Source organism: Spermophilus citellus, assembly GCF_964194105.1.
Source record: "Spermophilus citellus genome assembly, chromosome: 17".
Classification (NCBI taxonomy): domain Eukaryota; kingdom Metazoa; phylum Chordata; class Mammalia; order Rodentia; family Sciuridae; genus Spermophilus; species Spermophilus citellus.
In genome coordinates, this window is record NC_138199.1 from 45,762,604 (window position 1) to 45,779,394 (window position 16,791).

The following is a 16,791-nucleotide window of genomic DNA, read 5'->3' on the forward strand; positions in this document are numbered from 1 at the left end:
TTACAGAACTAGAGGAATGCCATTTTTTCAGATGCCATTCAATGTCTGCATTCTACAGGTTGAAGTAATTAATAACACACTTATTTTAGTTCCCCTCCCCAAGTTATTGCAAAATTATTACTGCAATGGGGAGGCAATGATCAGGCTAGTAAAATTTGTAACTATGTAATCTAACACCAGTGTTAAAATCCTCTGCAACTGAGTTTCCCCAGGTACAATATTGATAGAACAGTGTGCATTTCAATATATTGTTGTAAGGATTCATTGAGATATTTATGAAAAGTTCTGTGATCACAGACTAGCAGGTCTTTCTTGGTGGCATGAGATCTATCATAGGTAACCTACTTGCTTTTGTAACTCTGACATATAATCTGGGGAAACAGGTTTAGAGTCTCACAAAATTAGCATACAATGTGATAAATACCATAATGGATACATATATGCAATTTGCTCTGGAGAAAATAAAAGGATGAATCTGTTCTTTCTTGAATGAAGATTGAAATGAAGACATCTATGCCAGTTCTAAAATAGTTAGAGGTATTCCAGAAGAGAAATGCCAAACACATAGTTCAAGCAGAGGATATTGAAGGTCATGTGCTATTTTGAGTTGTCATTATTATACTTGCTGCATAACTATTGTAGCACATGTTCACGCCATATGGTGTATTTCTCAATATAACCAGCTCTCCCTACATCTCTTTACTTCCTTAATGTAAGGATTATGTCTACTCATTTTTGCATTTTCAGAAACTCACCCAGTATATGGTAAATGGCATATATTGTTGACTACTTTGCTATAGTAATAACTCTCCCAAAACCACAGAGGTTGGAAGATACAATTTATATTCAGAAAATAGTGATGGTAAAGCTGGCAAAGTGGTTGGAGATTGAAAGAAAACTGGGGAGGGTCATCAGTGCCATGATAGAAATGAAAAATCAGTCTTGTACAGTATTGACTAACCTTTGGCAATTCTTAACCAGAGGGAATTAAAAGCTTCATCAAAGCAAAGAAAGTATAAAATGCAAACCTCCATTTGACCAAACTGCCACTTTATGGAATTTAAAGATATATTGGATCAATTTACAAAGCTCCACTTTTTATTTATTTTTAAAATAGCTCCACATTAAAGTGCCTAAACAATGTTAAATGGTTTTAACTTGTATCAGAAAGTAGGGTGGCTGGCTTGGACTAAATTGTTGGCATACACATATGATATTAATCTTTTATATAGGACAAGTTTAACTGAGGAAGGAGCACAAATCCAAATTGGACTCTAATTAGGAAGCAGGGAATATGGGACAAATGCACCTTTGCAATTATATCCAAGGTGTGCTTTAATTACACCCTTTGCTCATATCAGACCATGGTGGTGATAATTTTCCTCCTGCACTCCTAATCCTTCAGGTGTTCTCAGGGAGCACATAACTAACAAAACTAAAACACATCTATGAAAGATCTAGCACAGCTTTTCTAGGTCCAGAAGAGGGTTCTAATGATTTATCTTTTGTTTCCTATAGAAGAAAACATTGATAAAATGCTCCTTTGTAGGAAATATTATATTTTAATTCTTTTTTAGCAGAAAGAATGCTGATAGATTATAAAGTTATTCTTATATTGGTAGTACAATTTGTGCAGTTGCTTGATGTCTCTGACATTTTTAAACATCTATGCATTTACAGTGAATAGGTTAGTTTATAGTTGTTAGTGTCCATAATTAGACAAAGTTACATAGGAAACTAGGTCAAGTTGTTTATTTATAAGCAAATCAGTTACAGAGAATGACTTAGTGTCATTCAAAACCATCAGGTATTAACACACCCTGAAAGGGGTAAGCGTTAATGCTATAACACTTTTCTTCTGACTAGTCACTTGTAGGATTTTTAAACAATCAGACTATGAAGTGTTAGAATAAGACATTTCTGCAAGCTGGGATCCTTGAAAGACAAGGAAAGAATATTGCTAGGTGTTGCTTGAATATAGATATTTTTGTTTGTTTTATTTAAGCAGGTCTAAAGCTCTGAGAGTTTGGGTTTTAAATAGCTGTTCCAATTCTGAGGATGGCAACATTGACTAACTATACATATCTGCAGGTGTGGAAAGCTACAGTAACATAGTGATAGGCTCAGAAGCAATATTTGAGACCAAGTTCAGATCCCAAGTAGATCAGGCATTTCATTTAGAGTTTTTATAGCCTTTGGTCATTCAGTTTCTGACTATGATGGAGGAACTTGCTTCCACCACTTCATGGGGGAGCTTATTCCATCTTAGGAAATGTTGAACTGTGAACAGTGATTTTACAGTCTGGAGGGAAACACATTGAGCCCAAATAATTGCTACATTTGGCTAGATGAAATGAAAGTGCAGGGATTAGATATGATACTTAAAAGGGACTTTTGTTTTAAAAATAACGTTGAATATTTTGAATCCACTAATGTCATGTATTAATCATCTGATTAAAATGGATTTCCAAATAGGTTAATTCTTCTGTTGATCAAAATTATTCTCCATTTATGTCCTTATAGTTTGTATTTTAAAAATACACACACAAGTATATGGCCATTTCAAAATAACAGCTGTACAAGTATATAAAAATAATTACATAACACATTAAGAATATTTCCAGGACAGATATTTTCTTTCCATTTAGTTATTCTTTATATTTACTAAAACAAATATTCATATACTAGGCATAGAACATTGTTTAAATAAAAAAAATTGTGTCCAAAAAGATGGATATAAAATAGAAAGTTATAATAAATATTCTAAAATATTTAGGAAATAAATTTTTTATTATTTATAATAATAAATAAATATTAGTAAAATAATAAATACAAATATTTATTATTTTACATAGGAAAACTGTAAAAAAGGCAAAGACCAAAGACCCCCCCCACCCATCATCTGCTGGTTAATCAGAGAAGATGTCACCAAGAAGATGATACTTGCAGAAGTCACTGAACTAAGGCAAGAGCAGTAGCAACAGATTTAAAAGAAGGCTCTGAAAGTTGACAGGAATTTGCGACTGAATAAATACAGATAAATGAAAAGAAGAGAAAAGCATGATGGGTGGATGATACCAAAGGTAGTTTCTTATGTGGAAGAGCGTAGACCAAGTATTTAATTAATTGAACTTTGAATAGGAAAACCATTCGTATGGTTAAAATGCACAAGTTTTAAAAAGGACCACAGTAAAATCATCCTTTATCAGTGTGCCTCAATTCTCATTTTCGTAGGTGAGGGGAATGCTTTTACATTACTATGAAAACAGCTTGTTGAAATTAATTGGATAGAATAAACTGTAAGATTTAGCAAATTGTGCCATATGCATACATCCATGAAACCATCAACACAGTATTAGAAAATGTTGAGCTGTGAAGTGTTGAGTGATAACAAATATGTAAGGTAACAGGTAACAAATATGTAAGTCACCCTCAAAATTTCCTGGTTTACTCTATATTCCCTTCTGCTCCTCCTCCCTGCATTCTCCAAAACTCAGGGAATCCCTTATCTGCTTTCTATAACTTTGTATTAGCTTCCACTTTATATAGATTGGATCATCATACTCGAAGTATTCTTTTTTTTTGCCTGGCTTCTTTCACTTGCCATAAGAACTTATTCATCATGCCTTTGGACTTTCTCATTGCTGAATAATATCTCGTGGTATGAATATACCACTTATCCATTAAGTACTAGGTAAATAGGCACACACATTATTTATAAGTTTGGACATTAAAAATATAGTTGCTATAAGCTTCCCTATACACATTTTAATGAACATTTGTTTTTATATCTAAAATATATGTGTACAAGAGTGGAATGGCTGGGTTTGATAGATGTTATATGTATTATTTTTAAAGAAAGTGTCAAACATTTCAAGTTTTCAAAGTGGTTGTACCATATGACATCCCCATCAGTATGTACAGAGTCCTAGTCACTTCATATCTTTGCTACCATGCAAAGTGGTAAATCTTTTGAATTTTATGGTTTTAATAATGGTATTGCATTGTGGTTAGAATGTGCAGTTTCCTGATGAATAATTATGTTGAGTAACTCTTCCATATACTTTTTTTTGACACCTGCACATCCCCTTTGGTGAATTTATTGGTCATGTCTTGTGCCCTTTTCTTTCTTGAGTTTTGCACATTTATTATTGAGTTGTGAGATTTTTTCTTTCCCTTCTGAAAAATGTTCTGGATACAAAGCTTGTATCAGATATATAATTTTCAAGTAGTTTCTCCAAGTATATGGCTTGTCTTTTAATTTTCAAGTGTATTTTTGAGGATCAGATGATCCGTTCTGATGATATCTGGCTTATTAATTTTAAATAGATCTTTCTTTTGGTCTTTTAGTTAACAAATAATTTCCTAACAATTTTAGCCTTTGTTTTTCTTCTAGAAGCTTTACAGGTTTTTGTTCTTGAACTTAGGCATCTAACCTATTTTCAGTTAATTTTCATTTTAAAATTGTACTGTTTTACTTCAGTTTTAAAATAACTCCTGAAGTCAGCTAATACAAGAATTCTCAACTTCTTTTCTACATCAAATTCATTTTGACTGTTCTAGAGCCTTTCTGTTTCTACATGCATTTTGGAATTTAGCCTTTTCATATTTTACCAAAATGCCTCTTGGACTTTTAACTGGGATGACATAGATCAATCAGACAAAAATGACATTTTATAAATATGGAATTTTCCAGAAGATGAATGATCGTCTCTTTCTGCACTCTAGTTATTCATATTTCTATTAATTTTTTCTCAGTGATTTTTTTCCTTTTAGTTTTCAGTATGCAGGCAGGTCTTGCATATCTTTTACCAAATTTCTAGCATTTCTCTGATAATAGTGATAATGGCCAAGAAATTATGACTTTAAATTCCATCATCATTTCAAAAAGCAGTTTGTCAATGCTGGAATCCAAGGACTTGATTACAGTAGACATGTGACATCTTATGAATTCTCATCTTAGATGGAGCTAGAATCACCTCTTTCTAAGGCTTAATTTTTTCATTCCTGTTTTAAAAAGAAGAAGGAAAAAAGAAAGCTAGGTTGCATATCCTATACCTTGAAAGTTAAAGTACCAGCATGAATGCCATGTAAAACTTTATTTTAAATTAGATTTCATATTTCATTGAAGGCAGAGGATTTGAGGAAATGGGACACATTAAAGATAAATACATTTTATATGTGAATTACCTTCAACTGTAAATATCACAAGACAATTGTGAGAAATGTTGAAAGCAGTGAAACAGAATAAGCTCTTTGTTTTGATAAGTGTTTGCAAAATCAGGGAAGAGGCCCTAAGAACATAGAGAATAACATTAAAGGATTAATAACGACTCATTGATCAGGGAACACATTGATTAAATCCACAAGAATAATTAAGGGTGAATTACCTTGATAGAATTTTTCTAAGCAAAAAATTTCCTTTGAACTTGGGAAAATGTTCTCTTGATCAAGAATTTTCAATTGTGCATGGGAGATTTGTGTTGACAAAGAAAGAAAATACATATTAACAGATCAGCTATTATGAAACACAGCCCTCCTCCCTAAACAAAAAGCCTAGTGACTACAGATCATACCACACTGTGATTGGTAACACACAGAAAATGATTAAAAAGTGTTTTTATTAATGTTGTGCTTTTTATTCATTTAGCTATTTCTTACCTTAGCAATATCCACCATGAAGACTCTTTGGTATTTTGAGCACTAACCTCTATGATTTTTTGTGTGGTTATGAACAAAGTTCCTTAATTAAGAATTGAGTGTGCACAAGAATTCACCTCTGTATACAAAGGAAGCTTCGAAGGACAGACTTAAATATGATTAAAGTGTGGAGGATTTTTTCAAATTAAGTCCTAAGAAACTTTTTTTTATACTTTATTATGGTCTATATTTTAAGAAGTATTTTCCCCCTACATTTGCCTTTTAGTATTATGCACAAGAAATTTATGCTAGAATCTAAACATTACTATATTATCTGTTTATAACATTTTTCATGCTTATCTCCAAGTGAATTTGGCGAAGCTGAAGACATACGTAATAAAACTGCCAAATCAATCATAGATTATTAAAAAATGTGTAGAAAGGGAAGGAAATGCACTAAAACCTAAACAATAATTAAGGATTTAAATAAGTTACTGGTCTCCTGGAAGTCTTATGGAAAAATCTGTTCAACCTTGAGTCAGTTTTCACCCAATATTAAAATATCAATCACTTGGGAGGTTGAGGCGAAGAATTATAAGCAAAAATGACTGAACTGGGAATAGACCTCAATGGATCAGTGGTGCCTTCTGTTAAGCAGCAGAGTCAATCTATCAGGCACCAGAGGGGCACATTTTGGGGGGAGAACAAGGCAGGGGGTTGCAAAAAATGTCAGAGTTGTATAGGGCATTTCCAGAGCCGGCTACCTTTGTCAGACTTTTGGCAGGCTGGTGAATTTTGGCTGAGGCATAGCAGGAGAAATTTTGGCTGTGGCAGGGAGAGAGGCACTGAGTGAATGGAGGACTGATTACATATAAGGGAAATTGTATGTGCTTAGAGCCCGTTGTCCTTCCTAGGGGATGTGATTTTCCATATCCTTCAATGATCACAAGTTCAAAACGAGCCTTATGGCTGGGGATGTGGCTCAGTGGTTAAGCCCTTGGGTTCAGTCCCCTAAAAAACAAACAAACAAACAAACAAAACCAACAACAATAACAAAACAAACACAAAAAACCCCAAGATGCTTAAAACATTTGGATGTCTAGTGTTCATATGGGGTTTATATCAAACTAATAAATTGGTGCTGGTATTTCCTGAAAAATTCCTATAGAGAGGCTGCTTTATTATTGTGTGAGAATTTCCTGTTAATTTTTTCCATGTTCTGTGCCATACTTTTGTTGTTTTAAGCACATGTGCTCATACACATACCATACACTTGATGTGAACAATACTTATCTTCTTATCCTGTGCTACATATAATTTATTTTTCAATCAATCTGTAACTTTACTGTCATCTTCAGGAAAATGTGGCTGTAATCAATTAAGAGTTTGTAGAATTCCATCAACTGGAAGAAATGCCCATGTGGACAAATGATGCATTTTTAAACTGAAGTTTTTGTTGCTGCCATATTTTGGGGACAGTTCACTCATCTGATTTCTCTGCCAACTGCATTGGCCTGAATGGAGGAAAAAAAAACTTTATTGGTAACACTTTTAAATTCACTTTTCGAAGCTTTGATTACACCTAATTTCAAAACTGTCTTTATTGTTTGAAGATTGAAATAAAATACATCTACTTTAAAAAAAAAATTAATCTGCCCTGATTATGTACACGGGTTAACATCATGAGATAATCACCCTCCTACTTTTGCAGGGTTGAAAGAACCTTACTTTTTCTGTTGTTCCACTGTCTTCCTGTGGAGATGTCTCACTTTTTAGCCTCTGACCCTTGGGCTGCCTCTTAATGGAAAGGTTGACAAGGCTAAATCTTTAAAATAGAAAGAGGAGAAGGAGAATTTAACTCCACGATTTCAATATTGAAAACTCAATCTGGAGCATGAGAGAATAATTTGACAAGTTTCTTGGAAAGAATACCCTGCTAACATTTGAAAACAAAGCAGAAACAAGAACACACCCAGAAATAAATATAGTCCTGGATTTCCCAATTCTGTCCATAATAGAGTTCTGGAGAATGACATGCAGGCAAGAATGGAAGCCTGTGCTGTGACCAGCAGCATTGTGATGTTTCTCTGAGCTGCCTTATAGACAGCTTGTCACATTGTGACAGATTTTCATTATAGAGGGAATAATAAATGCTATCAACAGGAAGAGATAAGCAAAATCAGAAGACTCAAGAAAGTTGGCTGGCTCTGCATGTTAATTTCTTCCACTTGCATAGCATTTTATTTGCAAGATGCTTCTACATAAACATTTTCACTGTTGTTCTTTCTACATAGAGCCTGATTGAGCCTCTTTCTGAACCTAAATGTATCTGTGAGCCAGCTCTAAAAGCCACAGCTCTGTGCTACTTTGTTTAGATAGGATTTTTTTCAAAGTTATCTTTATTTATTTGTTTGTTTATTTTTTTGCAGAGGGGTTGGGGAGCAGTGAAGATTAAACCCATATTAAAAAGGGTGAGGATATTTTACCATCCTCAACCCTTTTAATTTTTATGTTTTTATTTTGAGACAAAGTCTGCTAAGTTATTGAGGGTCTTGATAAATTGCAAAGCCTTCAAGTCTACCTTCGATTCTTTACTTTGGGTCATTTTTCCCTAATCCAGACTATGGATCAGTGGAAAGACATTAGGACATTTTTAGGTAAAGAAAAAACAAAATCTACTTGAGAGTGCAGGCAAAGTACCAGGTAGTTTTCCAGATGCTGAGATGTAGTAGACAGAATTCTCAAAAACATCTCCAAGATTCCTTGACTAGTAGCTGGCCCATGCAAAGGAAATCTACGGATGGCTGGATGCATGGGTTGATATTCTTGCTTTGATATGATGCTGTGATTTCCATTGCAGACTTTGTATCTAGGTTGTCTCTTTTTTTCCTAGGCCACTAAGATGATCCTTTTAGATCAAGATATTGCCTCAATTTCTGCTGAGAAATTCTTTTCTCCATTGCCTTCTTTATATTAGCTCTTTGCTCTGAAGCTTAGCTCAGCATTTTCTGCATCATTACTCAATATAGACATTGTGATGGTTTAGCTGTGAGGGGGTCCCTCAAAAACTGACAATGTAAGAATTTCTAGTGCTGAAATGATCAGATTATGAGAAGTATAACCTAATCAGTGGGTTAATCCACTGTTATGGATTAATTGGGAGGTAACTCAAGACAGGTAAGGTGTGGCTAGAGGGCATAGTTCACCGGGATGTGCTTTTGGGGTTTATATTTTCTCCTTGGTGAGTGGAGCTCTCTCTCTCTCTCTGCTTCCTGGCTGTCATGTCCTGAGCTGCTTTTTCCTCTGCTGCCCCCTTCCCCATGATATTTTACCTCACTTTGGGTCTACCATCCATGAATTGAACCTCTGACACCATGAGCCAAAAATAAAATTTTCCTTCCCTATGTTGTTCTTGTCAAGTCTTTTAGTCACAGCAATGGAAAAACAGACTAAAACCGACACAGACCCTTGCTTCTACTTTATGGGAGGAATCTCTGGCCACCTCTGGATACAATCTGGTCTAGTGATGAGAGAAAGGATAGCTGGAGGAAAGGCAAAAGTGGAAGTTGAAGGTCCTTGGAAAAGCTAGAGAGGAAATTGCAGCATGAAATGGGAGGATTGGAAGTGTAAACCATGAAAAATGAGAAATTTGAGTAGAGCTCAGAGATGCAAAGCTTCAGAGAACCACGGAACATGGGAATAGAGTTGCTAGCAAGAGCTGGATCCTAAAAGTGGGAGAAAGTGTGATTGACATTGAAGTTGGCCCCAACAAGTAGGAATGTACCCACATGCTAGACAACCCTGAAGCCTTTTATCTTAAGGAGTTCTCCTGTCACGTAGGAAAGTTTAAAGTGAAATAAAGAAAAGTACTACGTAGGGAATTTCTTAATTCCACCAAAATGAAAAATTTCTTCCAGGCAATCTGCTATTTCTTCAAGATCCACTGAACGTTCTCCCCAGAGGCACGATCCTAAACCTGAGATGGCTCCTGCCTCTCCATTTTAGGATAGCTTCTCTAAGGTTTTTTAAATGTGACCTGAAAAAAAATGTCATCTAAAATGCCCATTTTTCTTTTCCCCTTTCATCCTTTTTCTGTGGGTCATGATACCTTTCCTACCGCAAGCATCTCCCATTTAATCCCATCAAAGTTGCATCTTTAATTACTTTGCGGTTCTTTAGTTTTATGTCACCCCTTGGTGCTATATTAATCTGCATGTGCTACAGAGTGCACTGTAAATGTGAAACACATAAATGGTGCTATAAATGAAGTTACCCTGTGGTTGCATTCTGAGCTGTCTGTGGAAATGTGTGCTATAAGGAAAAGACTGGTTTTGGATTCAAACTTTTCTGGAATAGAGTCTTTACTAAAACTGACTTAAGGTAAACCAGGTGTCCTCTCTGAGCCTTTGTTTTCTCATCTGCATGAAGGCCAGGTATGCATGCATGGGCTGTTAGGAGATAAGATAGCGTATCCAAATCCCAAGTCCTTCCCACATGAGCTGTGTCCCTTCCACCAGTTAATTTAATCTTTCAATTTTACACCTGTAAATTGAGAATTTTAATCATGCCTTTCTCACAGGAATTGTTGTGAGGCTTAAGTGAGATACTGCATGGTAAAGCATAAAACATTTCTAATATTTATTAAGATTGCTGTGGGGAATTTAATAACTATCTGAATGGATTTAGAGTCAGAAATACGGTGGGATTTTGAAAATTGAATGCTTCCCTTTAAACTTGTCCTCCCTTCTCAATCTCCAATGCTGTCTCTCATTGCTTTTAACCTATAATACCACAGAATTGATCCAGCAGTGTAGTCTACTTCCACAGTGAAATCTTTTAGGAAACAACATGTGGACATAGCGATAGCATGCCTTGCTTTGTTTTCATGTGAAAAACATTTATCGGTAGTGTAGAGTTACTGAAAACTCATGCAGGAAGTTCCATTTTCTTATTTCTTGATCACCATCGTTTCTTTTCTTTTTTTTTTAATTTTTATTTATTTATTTTTTATTATTTTATTATTGGTTGTTCAAAACATTACATAGTTCTTAATATACCATATTTCACAGATTGGTTCAAGTGGGTTATGAACTCCCATTTTTACCCCGTATACAGATTGCTGTGTCACATCAGTTACATTTCCATTGATTTACAAATTGCCTTTCTAGTGACTGATGTATTCATTGTTTCTTTTAAACCCAATTCTCCATATAAAATAGTGCTTATTCATGGCCTGAGTTCATAAGTTGCATTCCCACTAACTTCATGATATCTACCCTACCTGTCCTAACCTGGTACAGGTTAGAGGAAGGAAGACTACAGGCAGTGCTATAGGTCATCTGCTTCTGGCAACATATTCCCTTGGTCTCAGGGAAGTCCTCTTGTGGTCTCACCCCTGGAGGCTACAGGAAGACCTGTACTCAGACTTCTCATTGTTTTAGGATTTGAAAATTCCATTTTTTTTTTTTTTTTGAGACTGAACCATAACCAAACCTTTCTGAATTATCTGAGGACATTGTACTAGTTTTTCAGAAGCCAATGAATGAAGAGGAATCAGAGCCTCCAATCTGGATAGGTGGTGGCTGCCCATCTTTCCCTTGTAGAAAGCAAGGGGACCAGAAACAACTAGGCAGCTTTAGTGACGACCATCGTAATTCAAGGACAATGCTCTGAACATCTATTAATGCTGCTGGAACACACTTCAAAATCAAATCAAAAGTAAATATGATTGTGCTACCGAAAGCCTTAAAACCCATGAAATCTGCAGCATTCTCCTATATGAACCATTCTAGGCAACACAATTCAAATTATGCTGTTAACAAGAAATGTAAAAATGGGTTTATAAACTTATTAGCTGCCTTTGAAACTATAGCCTCAGAGAGCATTGCCAAGTTTCCTCTGAGGAGCACAGAGGGCCACCAGGGTGGTTTCCATCATTGTTTCAGGAGGCTGTCATCAAACAAGTCATGCAGTCCCACAGTCTACATTTTATTAACTTTGCCCAGGTTTGGCCTGCCATGCATACATAATTAGATAGCATGTATGAAATAATAGGCCACAAGGACTTCATCTTTGTATACTACTTAATTTTTTTAAAACTTTCACCATGGTTTTGGCTAGTAGACTTGGCTCAGTTGATAATTATAAGAAAAAGATAATGTTTTAACTAAACAGGCACTATAGCATAATTATTAATTACTGGTTAATGCTGTAGATTTTAGTGCCAGACAAACTAGCATTAAGATTAAGATTCCTATTAAAAACTGTGTTATCCTGTGAAAATCACTCAACATCTCTGCACTTTAATTTTTTCTATGTATAAACTGAGAATAAGACTACCTTTGTGGATTGCAAAACTTAAATAATCTTATGAGGCAGGGGCTCAGTAAACATTCATTGTTATTTAGTTACAATAGGATTTAAAGTCATGCCATTTGTTTCACTAAAACTACAGTAAGAAACTATGGCATTATGAGAAGTTATTGACAAAAGTAAAATTGGTCTGAAGTCTCAGGTTCCCATATTCTAAGCAATAGTAAGAATTTAAGTTTCTCAGCCGAAAAAGGAGATGTATGTTCTATAAAGGAGGTTACGTTCTGAATCTGATTTGGAAGTACCAGTGTGAATTTGTATTTCTGGTACATGTTAGGCTTATGGGGAAACATATTTCTTAACTCTGCTGAACAGATTTAGAGACATTTATCAGCTCAGTAGAAATGAGCAACCATGGTGCACATACTACAGTCTCCAAATGCCATCTCCCACTCAAAGGAACCAGGGCTCTTTGCAGGTGTGTCCCAAGAAATGCGCAAGATGAGCCTGGTTTATTTTGTAATGGCCAAAATGCAAATAGGTTATGACAGTGTGTTACGGTATCATGAAAAGAACACATGAACCCTGGGAGGCTTCTACTGGCCAACCATAGGGCAAAGTAAGCACACAAAGACTTATAGCCTGAAACATCTCCAGGACCTTAAGACCTGTGAGATTGCAATGATAGTAAAAAGGGGAGTGAAATTAGTTAATAGTAATTTATTACTTTAAAATTGACAGATATGGAAAAATGTCAAAATTTTCCCCCGAATAGTTATATGTACTCTTCTACTGCTAAGCAAAACAGCAGGCAAGGAGATTTTCCCCTTTAATGTTACATTATAGCTAATAAAGGAAGAAGGAATGATGTAATTAAAATACCATCTCACCACTCCAATGAGTGAATGAATCCAGGCATTTATCAGCCATGGCTGAAATCAAAGAAGACAATGTTTACCCTCTAGGCAGGTCTACCTTCCGACAGAGGCAAAAGCACCACCTATGAAATAAATATCTTTGCCCAAAAAAAGGAATTAATAAAACTCAAAACTGATCAATTTTCTATATTTAATTTATAAGAAATAGAGAACAGAGGCTCATGTTAAACAATACTGCAAGATGTTGGAAGCAAGGAAAAAAAGATTTTCCACAGTGTGGTTGGATCATGCTTCATTTCATTATATATATATATATATATATATATATATATATTATATATATATATATATATATAATATATATAATTATATTTTATATATATATATATATTATATATAATTATATTTTATATATATATATATACATATAATTTTAAGGGGAAGGGAAAGAAAATTCATTGAATGCTATCTATATGCCAAACCCTTGTATGCTTATCTTAATTCTCAGAGCAACAGGAGTGGTAAATGGCATTTTATGTATTTGACAGAGTGGACATAATGGTGTAGGGGTGAGGATGATGGACTCATTAAATGTACCTCAAATGTGGTGAGGTAGGCTTCACACTGAGCTACCAGACTCTGGGACTGTATATACTGTCTGTGTTCCTCCTTTCTAATAAAGAGGTCATATTACTGTTCTCATTCAGAGGCAGGTCAAAAGGATCTATTAACAGAGTTCTTCATGCCAAATTAGAAGTCTATGTGTGACAGAGAACCCAAGGACACTTGGGCTGTGTTTCAAAGAAAACTTCACCCAAAGAGGTGACTCTGTTTCAGGTAGTTTATAGCCACGGTTGACCATGATATCATTTTTTCTAATGTAATTTTTTTAAGAGAGAGAGAGAGAATTTTTTTAATATTTATTTTTTAGTTTTTCGGCGGACACAACATCTTTGTTTGTATGTGGTGCTGAGGATCAAACCCCGGCCGCACGCATGCCAGGCGAGCGCGCTACCGCTTGAGCCACATCCCCAGCCCAATCTAATGTAATTTTTTAAAAATCACAAATGGTGTTGCTATATGAATATACAACCAGTATAACTCCACATCATGTACAACCACAAGAATGGGATCCTAATTGGAATGGGTTGTACTCCATGTATGTATAGTATGTCCAAATATACTCTACTGTGATGTATATCTAAAGTAAAAATAAAATAAAAATCATGAATGGAACCAAGATATATATATATATATATATATATATATATATAGCCTTTCATGCAGGTAAGTGGATATATTGATCTCTTAAAGTCAACTTTTTCATGAACAAATTGGAAAAGTGACCTTATAGAGAGGCATATATTTTAAAAGTTTTGTTTTCTAACAAATATCTGACCTGTTCACAGCATACATGGTATTATTTGAACACACTCTCTAATTAATCATCTTGTCATTTATTAGTTTACCTAACTTCTTATTTCTCTGCCTTGTTTGCAGAGGATTTGGGATGTTTTTGTTAAATGCTACAGTACTCTCTCTATGGCAGATAAAACAGCTTCTGTTTTTATCGTCCTAAGGCAATGTTGATTGCTGTGAAGCTGTCTCTGTATTAAATTCCTTTCATACTAGAGAGCTCCATGGTCTATCGAAAGGCTTTATCTATACTCATTTTTGTCCTTTGTCCATTTCTCTATGGTGCCATTAGGAAATGCAATATGATTACAGTGTTTTCTCTATTTTAGTGTTTCTGCACAGGAAATATACTCGTTTCTTTTTAACATATGCTTAACAGTAATATTGTTAGTTGCTGAATGTCTCAGCTTGAGCAGGAAAATAAAGTTCATAGTGCAATAAAAGCAATATTCTTAATTTAAATCTGGGGTCCCTGGGGCTGTGTGTTATTGTTCTCAGTTCTGGATACAACTTTAAAGGCTATTTTTTTAAGCCTTGCTCCTTTGGTAAATATCCAAAGATTTGATCTTCCAGAACAAAACAATCCCACATTATGGCTCAAATAAGATAATGCATGCTGTGAAAAGTATCGTAATGAATAATTTGTAATCTCAAGTGTCTGCTCTGTCCTTAGAAAGGCTGCTTCTGTTTATCAACCTGTTTATGGATTGAGCTGTGGCTCAGGTAGAATTCTAAAAAGAAAATGCCATACTAAGCTGTCAAAGGAAGCAACGTTTAAAAGCTAGAACAAAATAAGCCTTTCCTAAGGGTTACTTAATCTTAAGTGACAAGTTAATTTGAAAGGGTTAATTATTTGACAGTGTGGACTTGTTTGACTTCAATTAAAATGTGATTATCTGCACCTTTGCATCTGGAGAGCAATCACCTTCCTTCTCAAAGATGAGATATCCTACCACCTTACCCTAATTACTTCTCAAGGTCAAGGCCACAGGGCTACATTGGAGGGCCACCAGCTTCCAGAGTATTTCTCTGGTAATTGTGACAATGTGCCTCACTGGGAAGATCAAGCTGATGTAGATCAAGATGTCTTCATTTGGTTTCAGAAACGTTCCCAGAATTCCTCATCCTACTGGTGTTCACTTGTGCAGCAACGTGTGTCTTAAATACTTGACACCAGCATTCCTCTCAGGGAGAGAACTGATGAGGGACATTCCTTGACCAGGCTTTGTAACTGTGAAGGCATGATGCGAAAGACGACAGCATTAAAAGGCATAGTAAAAACAGCTCTGCGTGATAAGCTAAGACGATCCCAGGATGCACGCAGTGGTCTGAGGAGTTTTCTGAGAGGGAGCCTCAACTTGGTATGAGTGGGGTTCTTGACAAATGTCACTGAAATGAATTTAAGGACAGGGCAGCTAGAGATTTATTTAGGAAAGAAGAGACACATTCAAGGGAGAAATGGGGACCATTTTGAGAGTGAAAGATGCTTTGGGGACTCTCAGGCTCCTCCTCTTTTAAAGGAAAGTTGGTGAGGGGTGGGCAAGGGAAGGCATGTGGGGATGACACCAATCTAGTGATCACAAGGTGGCTTCTGGTAATCAGGCAATTCTCAGGATTCTTAGGCTGATGTTTTCCTCATTTTCTGATCAATAGATAACATTGGGAAAGTGCCCTGTATTATAGGCTTCATGTCTCCCTTGGCTTCATCTATTCTAGAAGTGCATGTGTTGGGGGACTCATTAATAGTGAACAGGGTAATTTTCATCAGTGGGTAAATTTATGGTAACTCTGAGATTTACAGGTTTCCCAGAAATTTAGGAGTGCCAGGGCTGCGAGAGAGAATGAGTGACAGGCCTAGGAGAAATACTGGCTTAGGAGTGAAGGCATAAGGAACTTCAAGGTTGGCTTTCAGATTGAAGTGGTAGATTCCTGTCCTTCCATTTGTCTCTTTCCTATGTTTTATTTATTTGTTCATTTTCTATCCCACCTCAATGTCTCTGTCACCTTTTCCAATCTGAGGAGTTCTTTGGTTTTTCAATGTCATTCATGACCTTGACACATTTGAAGAGAAGGTTGTCTATAGCATTCCTCTCAATTTGGGTTTCTTCAATTTTCCTTCAGGATGTATTCCAGTTTTGCATTTTTTTGGCACAATATAAAGGCACTGATACTGTATCCTCTGTGCATCCTTTCAGTAAGCAAATGACGTTTGTGCATCTCATTATTAGTGCTAAATTCTTTCCTTTTTTTGTGTGTGTGGCGGGGTGAAGGTGGTGTGTACTAGGTTTCCTACAAAGCAAGTAATTTCCAATTTGAAAATGATAATTTTATGTTGGGGAAATAATTTGAGATTATTCAGGTGTACTGTTTCATTTCTTCCTACTAATTTTAGTATCATGTTTGATTCTCATTGGCAACAATCATAACTGTGGTGTTTGTCTTGGACATATTCTGAAGTTAGATCATGAATGTGCTCCTGGTGGATTTAGATGAAGAGTTTGAGCCACAGGAGACTCAAGGTCACCTTAAGATTTATGTTCTGAAA

General features: G+C 35.6%; 1 long non-coding RNA gene across 1 annotated transcript in view; it reads left to right on the top strand.

Annotated features, from left to right (window-relative positions):
• The first annotated feature begins 642 nt into the window (after window positions 1-642).
• The window catches only part of LOC308636764, a 57,046-nt gene continuing 40,897 nt past the window's right edge, over window positions 643-16,791 (top strand). The window contains exon 1 of the long non-coding RNA XR_014019473.1: window positions 643-712. This is a non-coding gene — a long non-coding RNA (uncharacterized lncRNA). The remainder of the gene's footprint in view (window positions 713-16,791) is intronic.